Raw genomic sequence first — 14,629 nt, 5'->3', positions numbered from 1 at the left:
CAGGCCTCTGTAGAATGTCCAGTTCCCACCAGCCTCAGATCTCATCAAGGGAATGAGCTGAGTTGTCCTGATGAGGTTCCAGTTTCCCCGGCTTTTGAAGTGGCCTGGGGAGAATGCATTTGCTGTCACTAATAGAGGGCACAGATGTAAGCCCAAGTTCCAGCCCCAGCCCAGCCCATGCTGCAGGGGACAGATGAGGACCAGCCCAGAGGGTGCTCAGGCAGTAACACAGACTGCCTGGCAGGGCTTCAGGAGGCCTGACTGGAGTAGGCTCTGCCCCTGGCCATGATGCAGAACCACCAACCCCCTCTCCATTCCATACTCAATGTGCCCAAAGTAAGTGCAGAGTCCTCTCGTGCCTGGACTCACTGGTTTCTCCAGGGCCACCTTTCCCCATGATCAAGAACTACAGACAGAAGGAAGACTTGGGTCCAGCTCACAAGCTCAAGGGTCAAGAAAAGAACGCAGGCCCCCGGCACTGGTGCCGTGGTGTTTTCAGGAGTAACAGGGCCCTGCAATGTGTTTCCTGTCTCTCCTTGAAAATGCTAAAGAGACAAGGGACTCCTGTCCACAGAGGCAAATACACCCTTGTCGTCTGGAGTAGCCAGACCACACACAGTGAGATCACAGAGAGCCAGCTAGGACAGGACCTTCCCACCCAGCCCATTCAACATTCTGCATCAGGCCAGCGGCGTGGGGCTTCTCAGAGCCTGGTCCATGGACCTGGGCAACACATCTGTCCAGGAAGAACCATCTGGTCCTGCCACTCTTGGGCCCCCATCCCACGTGAGTAGGACTGAACAGTTCCTGGGACAGGCAGTTCGTCCCCTCCCAAGTACCAAGAGCTGCTCTGGAGGCCCATGATGTCCTTCTCTAGGCTCACATGCATCTGCCCTGGGTCCCTCCTACCAGTGGGGACCTTGGATGCCTGCAGGGCAAGCTGGACTTCTCTGACCCAGGAAGACCCCCTGGGGGCTTGCACCTGTAGGGTGTGCCTGTGGCCTCTCTCCCTGCACAGCAGCCTTCCTAAGCTCCGTCACCCCCTCCTCATAATCCAGAAGCCCCTCGCCTCCCCATTCACCTCATAGTCCCTCACCAGCTTTCCTGGGACAACGTGAGTCCCAGGACACAGCACAATCCCCACCCCAAGTTCCTCAGAGCAGAGCAGGTGACGTGAGGTCATCGCCCCTCAGTCCTTCACTTGTTCAGCCAGTATTCTTCAGTGCCTGCAGCGTGCCCACCTGCGGACTCACTGCGTGCCCACCTCCGGGCTCACTGCGTGCCCACCTCTGGACTCACTGTGTGCTATCTTCAGGCTCACTGCGTGCCATCTCTAGGTTCACACTAGCTCTTCTAGCATGGCGGGCTTTCCTGGTTTTTCCATAAGTGAAACAGAACAAGAACCAGCATCTTCTTTGGTTTGAATCCTGAAACTCACGTGAGACCATTCTCCTGCCATTTCTTAAATGGACTCTCGCAGACAGGGGACATCCCCTAGGAGGAAAACCCCGGGGCGGGGGGGGGGGGGCGGCAGGGCAGCGGCATGCCAGGGCTCAGGGTTCCCATGCACCCTCTCACCCACTTGCTGCCTGACTCTGCCCGTCACCCTTGGGCTGAGGATCTCTGTGAACTCTAGCTTCCACACGGCACAGAGGGGGAGGGAACTCCAACGCCCAGGGAAGAGCAGCCCAGGCCCACGGGTGGCAAGAAGCCTGCGGAGCAAGAGAAGCAGCACAGGGAGAAACGGTGGGTAGAAACGGGTGGGATGAGGACCAGGAAGGGAGACCAGGGCATGCACCCAGGCTGAGCCAGAAGGCCCGTGTGCCTGCCGTGGGTCTCAGTTAACTGGGACTCTAACAAATGAGCCACAAACTTAGCACCTGAAACAAGGGCATTTCTGACGTCACAGTTTCTGTGGACCAGGTCCAGGAGTGACTACTGGGGGATTCTGGCTGCTGCTGTCATATGAAGGCTTGACTGAGGTTAGAGGACCCACTCCAAGATGGCTCCATGGTCACCTCTCTGGCCTTTGGCAGGGGACTTGAAGTCCTCACTACGTGGGCCTGTCCACGTGGCTTCTGGAATGTACTCCTGAGGTGGCATCTTGTTTCCTCCAGCGTGACCCAAAAGAACAAGGCAGGAGCCACCACATCTCTATGCCACAGCCTCTGAGGCCACATCCGGCCATTTCCATAGTGTCCTAGCGGTCACAAAGTCAGCCCTCCAGTGTGGAAAGGGACTGTACACAGGCTTGAGCTTTAGGAGGCAACTTTAGGAGGCCACTTCAGAGGCTTCCTACCTCCTCAGGAGGGTCTTATCAGAAGGAAGTCCTGAGCACAGCTGGCCTCAGTTCCACCAGAGCCACGCGGCTCCACACATCTCTGCTTCCGTATCTCACTGCGTTTGCTTTCGTAACAGCACACTTGATAACGGAGTGTGTGTCAAAGGACACAGAAGGGTGGGGACTCCTGACTCATCCGGAGTAATGGGGCCAACACTCACTTCTGCAGTAGAGCAAATAACACCATGAAGAGGAGACAAAGGCCGCTGCCAATCTGCCCTCACTCCCACCCTGTACTGAGGGCTGTTGCCACGGGAAGGGTCAGTTCTGGGTACAATGCTGGGTGCTTTCCCATTTCATTGTCAACACAACCCCTGGACCTTTGTCCTAAGTTCCTAGAGGGCACAGAGAGCAGGGCTGGAGATCCTGAGGAACAGGGGAGGGCTGAGTGGGCCAGGTCTGCAGCGGTAGCCAGGAGGGGCTGTGTGCAGGTGGGGTCAGAGGGTGGGAGAGAAGGCCACCACCATACGATGGGAGGGAGATCTCAGAACAGCTTGGCTAACCTCAAGGTCACACCAAAGCCAAACCACACTTGCAGGATAGTAGCCCAAGGGCCCATCCAGAGAGGTAAGAAGCATGGCAAAGGCCCAGAGGGTGGGAGAGCTGGACTTCCTCCCTGCAGGCAGGCCGCCCTGTTCTCTGTTGGAAGACACTATTGGCTCACTTTGGGCTCTTCGTAGAAATTCTTATGAGTCCACTTCCGATTGTCCCACACCCCAGACCTTCCCCCAGGTGACTCCCACACCTCTACCCCAGCCCCACCCAGGACCAGCCTTGACCCCCCACTGTGACCTCCGGTGCTAGGTGCTAAACCAAGGCCTCTCAGGTCCCATCTTCAGTAACACCATCTTCAGTAGGTCTCCTCTCCCACGCAGTGAAGCTGCCCTGACTCCCTGCTCCTTCACCCCACGTCCCGTCCCATAGCCCATGTCCTGCAGGCTCCCTTCCCTGTGGCTCTCCTGGTTGCTTACTCCCTACACTCCTGCTGTGACCGAGATCTCTGAAAATGCTTCCTTCCCTCTAGAGAGGCGCACGGAACTCTGTTTTGCCGGCAGCACACATGGTGCCAGTCACCCTCTAGAACCTGGCGTGCCCATGCCTTGGTGGTCGGCCCAGCCCGCCTTCCACACCAACCCCCTGTTCTTCCCTCCAGCCCTGGCTGCTGCCTGACTCTGGGTTCAACCCTGCTCTTGAACACGTTTTTCAAATGACTTCAGTGATTCCTTTCCCTGGACAGCTAATAATAGCCACTGACATTTCCATGGCCCTTGCTGGTTTAGGGCACCGATCCAAGGGTTCTGCATACCCGGATTGTGGGGTCCTCGCTACAGCACTTGGGAGGACACTGTCATTCCCAACCTCACAGATGAGGAAACTGAGGCACGGGATGGTTAGCAAGTTGCTAAAGGCCACCCAGTCAGGGATGTTGGAGCCCAGGAGTCCATGTCCAGCCCCAGGCGTCTGGCTCCAGGGACCCTGGGCAGGAAGCCCACATGAACTAATGAGGCGGTTTGTGCAAGAGGGTACCTTTCAGCTCAGTGTTTCAGCATCAACCAAAACTAGCACTGTGTACGGGGCTCTTGCAGTGTGACTCCTGAGAAAAGAAAGTTCTCTATTGACCTTCAGGCCTGGAGAGGATGATGAAATATGAAGTCATCCTGCCATTAAAATTAAGTTCACCCACCCCTAATGGAATGTCACCTCCAAGATAGCTCTGAAAGCCACCAGCCTGCCCGACCGGCGGGCCCCATGTATATCACCATTACCCTGTCCTGCCAATGGCCATTTTGTCTGAGGCTAGGAAGGCCCCCAGAGACACAGTGTTGCTCAGATCTGCCTGTCAATGTCACCCAGAGGAGAGAAGGCTGTTGCTTAGTCCCCCGCAGGCAACGACTGTGACAGTGCGGTTTGGAGACAGGAGCCACAGGATTCAACCTTGCTCTGGCAGGGCTGAGCTCACTGCCTTTTAGGGGGGATCGGACTCTGTCACACAAAGGACTCGCCTGGTCACAGGCAGGATGCTGGGCCTCCATGGAGTCCTGTAGCAACTGCCATTCTCCAAGGGCAGCAGCTCCCCTCAGGTGGCCCTCAGCACAACTTCCTGGGTCCCCAGCCATCACTCTACTGTCCATGCCATCCCCTAACCTTGTGGCACCAGGAGCCCTCACAAGCCCTGTGCCACCTGCAGCTCCACAGCTGTAGACGTTGTTCCTATGTCCATTGTAGAGATGATGCGAGATTTGGGAGGCCAAGGGACCAGGTGGGCAGGGCACTCCCCCTCACACCATGCTACTTCTGGGGCACTCCCTTCCACGGGCCTTGTTCCTTAAAAGTCTGCACTTTGCCCTGTAAAGCAGAGAGCATTATTCCCAGTTAATAGACAGGGAAACGGAGACTCCAGCGGGCTGCAGGACAGTGCCCCAGGTGCACATCTAGCCAGGGGCAGGAATGGGCGCAGACTGCTCATCCAGAGTACCATGCCTTGGAGGGCCATGCCATCCCTCACTAGGGCCCTCCCTCACCAGCACCCTCCTCAGCCACGAGAGCTGCCGACCCCACCTGCCCAAGCCTGTTCCTCCACTGTGTCCCGCAGGTCCCATCTTGTTTACCAGCCCTGATTTCTTGGTTTCTGCCTGGCCTTTCCCACCTTGCCAGACTCCAGTGACTCAATTTTTCCCTGTTCCCAGGGGCCTGATCATCCTCCTACATATGACATTTGCTTCCCTGCCAATGCCAATACACTGTCCTCTCCTGAACAATGCAAGCCAGGCAAAAGGTCACTCTGGTTTCAAGCAAAGGTCCCATGATAGCAGTTAGCCTCATGGGTGCTCCCTGGTGCTGACGCCTGCTCCAGACACCCCCAAATCAGTCAGGCTTTTGAGGAGGAATAGTCCATGGTTAGCCCGTTTAGAAGGAAGAGAGAGGAGGCTCAGGGTTGTGGCTTTCCAGAGTGAATAGTGATCAGAGGCTGGGTTCAAATCCAGACAGTCTGCCTGGAGGACTCTATCCAATCACACACAAGTACAGTCGTGGTATGAGGGTCAGAATGCAGGACAGGGGACCGGACCTGCCACCACCCTGACGCACCGGCAGCCTACAAAATTTGGAGTCAGAATTCTTGTTTAGCTCCCGAGTCAGAATATTAGTTTCCTCACCTGTAACATCTGGGCTGATTACAAGGGTTTCTGGTGGGGCTCATGAGAAGTGGGATAGCATGGAGAAGCATCCAGAACACTGCCTGCCATGGAGCTGGGCAATGAGAGCTTCCTTACCTCCTCTAATCAAGCTTTCCAAGTGCAGGGCCCACTGCTTGGTGGTTGCTGTGGTGCCAAACACTTCAGGGCCAGCGGTTTTAACAGAATTCCTGCAACTAGGAGAGACGCAGGGGATCTGACCAGAGATTTGTAAAAAAGCATCTGGCTTGGGCTGGGGATATAGCTCCGTTGGTAGAGTGCTTGCCTCACAGGCACAAGGCCCTGGTTCAATCCCCAGCACCACCACCAAACAAACACACACACACACACACACACACACACACATATCATCGGGCTTGGAGAAGAGATGAAAAATCCTGATCTTCCTCCAGACTGCTTAGATTGATCATATTGATAATGACATTAGTAATGTATGCTCTAACGGTTTCACATAGCACATTAATCATCACCTACTTCTAACCAGGTGTTTCTGCCTGTTGCACCCCAGTTTGTTTGCTGCAGGAAGAGGAATATCCCCATCCTCTGGCCTGGGGTTCCAGCCCCAGAGGACCACAGGGATGTTGTGAAGAGACCCTGGGGCTGCTGCTCATGTGTAGACCAGGCCTCAGCTTGCTTCTCCAAATGTAGCAACGACGTCCACCCTGGTGCTCCAGGCCCAGCCCCCCTCTGTGTCCCTCACTGATGAGGGTTTGTCATTGCTAATCGAGAATGGGTGTTTTCTAAGCCTAGAACGAGGTCAGGGTACTGAGCCAGGTCCCACGTAGCTTGTAACCATCACTCTGATTCCTTGCACAAGCTATTTTAACCTCCACAAAGCTTGTATTTTGTGGATATCATGAATGAGGTGTGAATCCCATTGCACGTGTCTCTGGAAACATGGGGTAAGTGTGACTTCCTCTGCCCATGTGAATCCCTCTCCTGGGAATACATAAGCAAAGTTCTTCCCTCTTCCCCTCCCCTTCTTCTAGAGAACTCTGTGTATCCTTTAAGACTCAGCTGGGATGCCATCTCCCAGGAAGCCCTTGGGCTCCAGTAGTCTGAGATGGGCGTCCTTCTGCCCCCAGAACCCCTGGACCTCCCTCCACTGCACGCTGTGCATCAGTCTCTTTCATTGAACAGAGAAGTTCTGGTTAGCAAGATTGCTCTTGTCCATCTCTGGACCCCAGTACCTAGGCAGGCCCTGGAACATGGTAGACTTTCTAAAAGAACTTGTTGAACAAATAAATCCTAAAGCTAAATTCCATAATCCAAGCCATATTTTCTTATTTGCTCACTGATAGTGTACAGATTGTGCCTCCAGAAATAAACAAGTTCAGTGATGAGATCAGAGGGTTGTTTCAGAAAGCAGGGCAAGGGGCAGGGGCTGTCAGCAGCCTGCCCTGCCAGCCCCGACTCCAGCAGCCTCATCATATTCAGGAAGGGGAGGGCAGCCTTCCTGACCCTGGCCACACTGTGAAAGGTAATGGCAAGACCCTGGGCCCTAATCCGCCCTCCTCAGACCACACCAGCTTGTGGGATTCAACCACAGGAAAATTGATAAGTCCCAGAACAAAGGTAGAGGACAGAGTCCGTGCACACCACGTGCCAGGTTCCGGCCTCCGGAATTGCAGAGTCACAGCTGGTCTCCCGTCTGCTCTGTGTACACATCCCTCTGATGCAACGGTGACTTTTAGTTGTGGGGGTTTCAACATCTCAAGACTTTGTTTTAAGTGGCAGAGACAAAATTTACTCGTGACCCCTCCACACTAGTGATGTTTCTAAGAACCTCAGGCACTTCTAATGCTCAGTGCAAGGCCAAGCAGGAACACAGAAGGGAGACAGTGTGCCTCAAATGGCTTCTGCTCCAGAAAGGGACAGTAAAGGGCCTGATCCAGACATACATGAGGGAGGGGACAGGAGCCGTGCTGGGAAGTTCCACGGAACAGCAAACCCCATGTTTCAAACACAGAGCCAAGTCTAACTGTGGACTCGATTCCAAAACATCAACTGCTAGAAACTCTTGGCACAATGGGGGGATCTCAGTATGGACCGTGTTGGAGGACAGCAAAGGACTGGTGTAAACTTGAGGCCCGCCAACCATGATATCACTATGTCTAACAATGCCCCTAACCTTTAGGGATGCAAACAAGAATATAGAGATGAAATGACCTGATGTCTCCAAAAAATTCAGGGGAAAACACAACAGAGAGAGGAGTGAAGCCAGAGTGGGGACCTGGACGGCGTGGATATGGGGACTGGGGGGTGGAGGGTGAGCTTGCTCTCAGGGTCTCTGGCAGGGTTCATGACGTAAGAAGCTGAAAGTGAAAGGGAGGTGGCACAGAGGAGGACCTCATAGATGGCAAAGGACAGGAGGTCATGGTAGAGGCCGCCCAGCAGAGGCCTGAGGGGAAAGGGGCTGTGGCCCAGGAGCTCAGGAAACCCAGGTGCCTCTTTAGGGTCAGATATTCAAACATGGGTCCCACGTGTAAGGAGGGCCACCTGTGTTGACCTGTTTCTCCAGGATGTGGTAAGTGCTGATCCACAAATAAGGCAGAGGTCTCCACAAATACCAGGCCCCGTGCTCAGGCAGAGGCAGTAGGCGGGACAGCTTCCAGAACAACCTGTTTGTTCTCACTGTGTTGACCCTGGCCTCAAGGATGGTCCCCGGCACCCTTCATGGCTTGCATGAGGGTTCTCCTGAGGGATGTTGGCTTCCTCTAGAGAGACCACAGCCCTACTCCGTGGTATCGCAGAGGGCCTCTGGTTGGGTGGCTGCAATGTCCCACCACATCACCCTGGACTGATTGTCCTCTGGCTTCTCTGACACCATAGAAACCATAATCCTGGTCAAGTCCACAGAGTGGCCTGTGTTTGCCTCCCAGAGTAACTGCCATCAACAGGAGTCATTCAGAAATTGCCCGTGGCTCCCTCCCCACCAGCTTATCTCTACTTTGCAGCCCTGGTGACCAACTGCCTTGGTTTGCAAAATCAGAGAGAAAATATTTACAATGAGAGTTGACCCCAAAAGACTTTGACAGGGTCAGCTTGGCCCAACCTCTTCCAATGAGGTGACTTAGGACCAGGGATGTAATCTCTCTGCACCGCAGGGAGGGGCGGTACAAAGAGCAGGTTCAGAGAATCACACCCAGAACTGATTTCAGATCCTCTCTCCCCACTTGCCTGTGAGTTTGGGCAATAGAGTTAGTCTCAAGGCACATTCCCCATCTTAGAGTGCTTTTCAGATTAAACAAGGCTAAGGCCAGTGAGATGCATGGCAAAGGGGGGCCACCTCCACCCTCTCCCCCTCCCTCCACTCCTCCTACCCCTCCACACCCGCAATTCCTCTTCCCTCCTTAAGGAAGCCAGAGATGACCACCAAGGCCACCTTCAGCTCGGACCTCTTGCCATCCTGTGAAACCACAGTAGTAAGCCACTCTCCTTTGCCCACCCAGTGCCATGCCCTGGGCATGGCTGTTATGCAAAGCCTTGGGACAGGTAGAAAGCCCGTAGCGTCCAAGCCCCACATCCACTCAGGTTCTCACCCCGCCTGGGCTCCTCTACTCCATGGCACAAGACACTCCTCCTTCCTAACTCTACACTCTCTTGTGGGTTCATTTAGGTAGAAATGACTTCTAAGAAACCCAGATAGTGGCCTGAGCAGCCATGGCCTGGTGAGTAGAATGTCCCCTGTCAGACTCCAGGGAACTTCCTCCTCACAGGCTGGAGGTTTGGGGCCCATCTGCTCCTCAATTCCCTTGCCCCTCAAGTGACAGCCTGCCCATCCACCCTTAGACGGCTGGGTGGGATTTTCAATGGGGTTGGGGGTCTTGTGACAGTGTTTTGGAAAGTACAAAGCCCTGGAAAGATGGGAGGTCTTGTGACGCCTGCAGTTTCGGTCTCAAGCCAACTCCAGGGAGGGACCTTCTCCAGTTGAGCAGGCTCCTGTGATCCTTCCCCAAGATGCCTCCAGCGGTGGACCTTCCTCGATCAGAAATCCCGGGCTATTTCCACCTGTGTGCTAATGCCTGGTGATGTGGCCTGGCAATCCTGCAGTGGGAAACCACCATGTGGTCCATCCTTTATCACCCTCCTGTGACACCCAGGCAGGTGGCCCCATGTCCCCTTCACCCCCTTTATTCCTGCCAGCCAGATTGATTATTAATAGCACCTCCTTTCATGCTCAAAGAGATCTTGCACAAGAAACTGTGGCCACTGTACCTCTAGGCTGAGTGGCACCTTGGCAGACCTGCCACCTGGCCAATGCGGGTCACCTGTGCATCAAGATGGTGTCAGGGTGGGTCAGGCCCCATAGACACAGCTACTGTGGGCAGGTGCTCTGCCCCATTCAGGGCTATACAAGGGGCATGGCTTTTAAGGTGCCGCCGGCTACGCCCTCCAGCCCTGGGGGCCAGGGGGGCAGGAGGATGAGGCTCCATGGCATCTCTTCCATCCCTTGTCCACTTCCTTACTGGAAAGCTTCCCTCTGTCAGTATCAGTGCCAGGCTGCCCTGCCTCTCCTCGCCTGGAGCTGCCCCGGGCCTGCTAGTGGCTACCCCGGCCACAGTGGCTTTCCTCTGAGGATAATCTGTGCCAAACAGACTAAGGGGTCCCCTCCAGGCCGCTTGTCTCAGAGTTACTGCAGTAGGGCAGGAAAGCTGAAGAAGGGCCAGGGTGTGGGGGACAGCTGGACAGCTGATGGCCCTCCTTAGCTGGCGGTTGTATGGCTTTCTCATTGGTTGGAGAAGGTGAAAACACAGCCAGGTCACTTCGTATTTGCCAAGATTCGAGATCAGGCTGTTTCCTCTCTGTGCTCCTTAAGTGTGTCCAGGGCAGAGCGCTGGTCCCATTGTACAGATGGGAAGCCAGGCCCGCCTGAGGGAGGCCAGGGAATCAGACTCCCTCCCGGGGTGACCACGCCTGGGACCAATGATCAGCGCACTTGCTCTCACGTGCTAACATGGTTCCCAGGGGCCCCACCCAGCTCCCCTGTTCTGGTTTCCCTCAGGTCACCTTCCTGTTTCCTGGCTATGACTACACCAAGGTCAAGTGCAGTCTTGGTTTTACTCCATTGGCCGGAGAAGCATCTACCCAGAGGCAGCCAGAAGGGGAACGCCACCAGCTGGCCAGGTCACGGGGCAGCATTTTCTTTGTTTTCTTGGCTTTAGAGGCAGTGACGTTGTGCTGTCCTGGGAGGCCTGGCCCATCACATGCTCTGGGGCCCCTGAAGACTTTTCATGCCTACCATGGCTAGGGCCAGCCAAGCAGAGTTCAGAAGTTACTCTCATGCTAGATCCTGCCTGGACCCAGGCTGACAGACAAGAGCCCCTGGCTGCCAACCATCGGCCAGCTGTGGGAAGCCTGCCAGCTGTTTTCCCAAGGGGTCAAGGCAGACCCAGAGCCCACCTCCTCACACCCTGACCTCCACTCCTTACTCAGAGGCTGGCCCTCGCTATCATTATCACTCTTAACCAAGACACAACCATAGCTGCGCAGGGATAGCAACACCAACGTTGTCACTGGTGCCTGTGCCCAGGGCTGCCTGTGTCAGCACATGCAGCGTCCCCAGAGTGCAGGCCAGTTACCAAGAGGTCCTATCAGGACACATCACAGGAGGGTACACTGCCCCAGAAGGCTGGTGATGTGCCCAGAGCCACACAGCTACTGAGGGAAGGAGCCAGGACTTAAACCTGGGGCCAAACATTCACAGCATCTGCTCTGACGATGTCTTTCCGGCTCTGAGGCAGGTCATCTAGTCTAGGGCTTCCCACCTGGAGCACGGCTACCTGGACACACAGACAGTTACCACCTGACCTAAAGGGATGGGCCGGGAGACTCTGGACCAAATAAGTCTAAGAAATACTGAGAACCAGGACAGTGGTTCTCAAACATTTTGCCCTCAGGAACACTTTGCATGCTTCAAAATTATTGAGATCTCTAAGAGCTTGGTCTATGGATACTTACCCTCAAGAATCAACCTGGAAGTTTAAAAAATATGTATGGATTTGTTTTAAAATAATAACAATAAAATCACTACATGATAACATAAATAAGGTTTTTTTTTTTAATGACTCATTTCCCAAAACAGAAGCAGTGGAAAGAAGGCGCTGTCCCCGTGTCAGCAGGCCCCTCTCGCGCATGGCTGAACAGCTGGACTCTCGTCTCCACTCCTGGAGTCAGTCCCTTGGGCTGTCATGGAGCCTCTGGAAAATTCCACCATGTACTCGTGACAGTGAGAGTGAAATGAGGCCTTATTGCTGTTTTGGAAATAGTTCTGACTCCCCAGGCCCCTTAAGGTGACTCGGGGACCCAGGGTTTCTGGACCACACGTGGAAACGGCCACCCTGGGCCACATTCTCCATTTTGGAAGCCCACAGGGCACTTGGACCTGCAAGACTCCAAGAAGTCCTGCGTGGAGGAAGCCGGGAGGTTTAGCAGCCTTGCACACCTGTGAGAGGCATGTCCCTGCTCCTCTAGGAACCCCGCGACGACTTGTGGAACAGCTTCCCAGTTGAAAACCATGTGACCATCACCCAACTGCCAGCCTCCCACCTCAGGCAGGGGACCCTAGACCCTCAGGAAACACTTGCAATTTCACTGTCCTTGTTATCCCCAAGTCCTGTTGCAGCTCAAGACGTCACCTGCAGCAGAGCCCCAGGGTGGAGTGGAGTGGCCACAGATGCAGGGTTTCAAAATGGCATTACCATTTAACTGGCCCTACAGCTTCAGAAAGACATTGCAATGACCACAGTCCTTCTCACCTCAAAGCAGGAGTAACACGGAACAGTGAAGGTGCCATTGCCGCTGCATACTCAGCCTAGACAGGTGTCACCTCTACCTTGGTCCACTTGAATCTGCCACTGCATCTCTCTTGGCTGCTGTCGTTCTTGGACAGCAGTTTTGTTTGTCTGGTCCACACTGTGCCCACTATCTGAAATGCCCTTTCAGTCTCTGCCTGGAAAGCCTCACACATCCTTCAGAACCCGGGCCCGAGTCAACTCCTTTAGGAAGACTGCCTACTCCTCACAGGAGGGCTTCTGCCACATGTGTCCCTCTGAATTCTCACCGTCGTGTCCTTTCTGCTGAGCCCTACTGGTCACCTCAGACTCCCAGCCCCTGGAGCTGCTCTGCTTTGTCCTGCTTTGTGCAGAAACAGATAACCCTCAGAGTGTCCCAAGAGACCTTGTCCTTTCCTGAGGGACTGAGCCACAAGAACCCCTCCAGGTCTTTTCACAAGCCACCTGCACTTCTTGCCCTCCCCACCTGCCCTGTCTCCGCAGGTCCACGGTCTGCTTTGCCTTCCTGGATGCAGTCATCAGGTCTGCTTGGATGTGGCTTCAAATCCAGGACCAGAGGCTCAGGTGAGCAGGGATTTGATGAGATACCAGCCATGGGCATCCATCTCTGGGAACCAGCAATAGTGTCACACTGACTGCGTGTTCCAGGGGCCTGAGTGTGACAACCACCAGGAGCCACAGTTGGTGGGTGCTGACCCACCCATGTCTCACCTCCAGCAGATCCAGGACTGGTGGCTCTGCAAGGTCAGGTTAGCTGAAGGCCCCATTGCCACCTCCTCCACTCATGTGGCTGAACCCTCCAGCCCCTGTAGAGAGGCCTGCAGCCCCTGCAGCCCCTGGAGCTCTGCATGGACTTCACATAGACAGTCCTGAGCAGCTGCCCATGGACAGCAGGAGGGGATGGCCTGTTTACAGGAGCTCATGAGCCACTGTGGCCAGGGTCCAGCCACTGCTCACAACAGTGAGAAAGAAGGGAGCCTCCGTAGATGTCAGGACGGCGTGACGTGTGGGGAGATACATTAGGAGGTAGCCCTTTAAGTCACCTGTGCCTGTTCTAGTGTGACTTCAGGACACCTTTGCCCTCAGCTCCTGGCTTTATGAAGCCAAGGAGATGGGAGTAACTTGGACTCTGACGTACTTTCTGATGAGGTGTGCATAACTATTCCATATCCAGATAAAGGTGTGCAGGCCTGTCCTCAGGACCACTGCAGTTAACTACAAGTAGAATTCAACCTTGGCACGAGTGGGGGGGACCATGGCAATCAGGGCTCTTGTCCAGGTAACGCAGCAGTGGCAACAGCCTGCCGTTTGCCCACGTTCACAGAGGCCCTGCTGTGGACTGGGTTGCATTCAGACGACACATTCTGGGTGGACCCTCCAAGGTGCCCCGTGTGGGGGAGCAGAGGCCCTAACCAGGTCATCACACACACAGGACTCCACAGCACGAGTCAAAGCTCAGGGACAGACACACAGAGAAGTGGAGGTAGCCGTATTTGATGGGGGGCTGGAGGGTGTCCCTCTGAGGAACAGTATTTGGGTCACATCAGGATAAGACAGTGGCCGGTAGAAGAGACCTGGAGCAGATACACAGATAGCAGATGTCCCCTCCAGGCAAAGGGACAGAGGCCTGAGGAGGTTGGAAGGGCCCAGAATGCAGTGGCACTGAAGAAAGGAGAGGTGGCTCCAGAGAGACGGTGGCACAGACTGCTGGGGAGGAGAGAAGGGCTGGGCCACGGAGGACCTTGGAGGCCACCCAAAGAGAGGGAGGTTTAGGGGTTTTTGTTTTGTTTTGTTTTTGTCCCTGAGTGCAATGACAGTCCCAGAGGGCTAAGCAGAGTGACACATTGAGTTTCATTTTAGCAAGGTCACTTGGACAGGATGGACAAGGGACAGATGAGAGCCAGACAGGAGGGCAAAGATGCTGGTGGCCTGGAACAGGGGCCAGCAGAGAAACTGACTTCTGGAGCATGCGCCGTGGGACCAGGGGGGACTATACCCATTGGCACGTGCAGCAGAGGGGGCCTCTGTGACATACTCAGAGGGAAGACACTGCCAAGGACTCCAGGGGAAGTGCCTCTCCAGACACCAGGGCACCACACTCTGCACTGCCCTGGATTGTGCCCAAGACTCAGGAGGTGGGCTGGCCTGGGCCAGAGAAAGGGGAGAGAGCAAGATGAGCCAGGGCCTCCTGGTCCTTCCACGCAGCCTCCAGCCCCAGAGGACCAGGACACTGGAAAAGACATCAGGCTAGCCCCCAGCCACTGGAGTGGCAGAGCTGGAAGGCGCCAAAGCCAGGCTGC

Source organism: Marmota monax, unplaced genomic scaffold (genome assembly GCF_021218885.2).
Source record: "Marmota monax isolate L192 unplaced genomic scaffold, Marmota_monax_Labrador192_F-V1.1 WCK01_AAM20220418_F8-fsc00071, whole genome shotgun sequence".
NCBI classification, from domain to species: Eukaryota; Metazoa; Chordata; class Mammalia; order Rodentia; family Sciuridae; genus Marmota; species Marmota monax.
The sequence above is the reverse complement of the archived record's forward strand: the minus strand, read 5'-3'. Positions refer to the sequence as shown.